We start from the raw sequence: 485 nt of genomic DNA, 5'->3' as shown, positions 1-485 counted from the left end.
ATATATAGCTGAAATTTACAGAAAAACAAAACTAATACAAACAGGTGTAGTAGTTTGACGCTCGGGAAAGTGAGAAAGTCTTTTACGTTTCGAGCCTACGCTCTTCAACACAAAAGAATGAGAGAAAATAAACAGAGAGAGAATAAAAAAATCTTGTGGATTTAATGATCAAGCATGGTGGCAGGTTGGGGAAAAAAGGTTTGACAGGAAAAGTAGAAAGAAGGGGAGTTAATAAAGTATTGGTGATCCAAAAATGAAGGTGTGTGTGTGCGTGTGTGTGTGTATATGTGAGAATGTGTGTGTTTGTGTGGATAGGGACTAGTGACTTTGACATGTGGATGTGTGCGTATGTGCGTGTGTGTGTGCGTCTGTAATGTGTGGGTGTGTAGATGATGGTACGTTGGTGTTCGGATGATGGTGTGTGGGTGTGCAGATGACGGTGTATGGTGTGGGTGCTGAGAAGTAGTCAGTGCTAGTGTGTGTGG

The sequence above is a fragment of the Octopus bimaculoides genome, chromosome 15 (genome assembly GCF_001194135.2).
Source record: "Octopus bimaculoides isolate UCB-OBI-ISO-001 chromosome 15, ASM119413v2, whole genome shotgun sequence".
Lineage (NCBI taxonomy): Eukaryota > Metazoa > Mollusca > Cephalopoda > Octopoda > Octopodidae > Octopus > Octopus bimaculoides.
Note: the sequence above shows the minus strand (reverse complement) of the source record.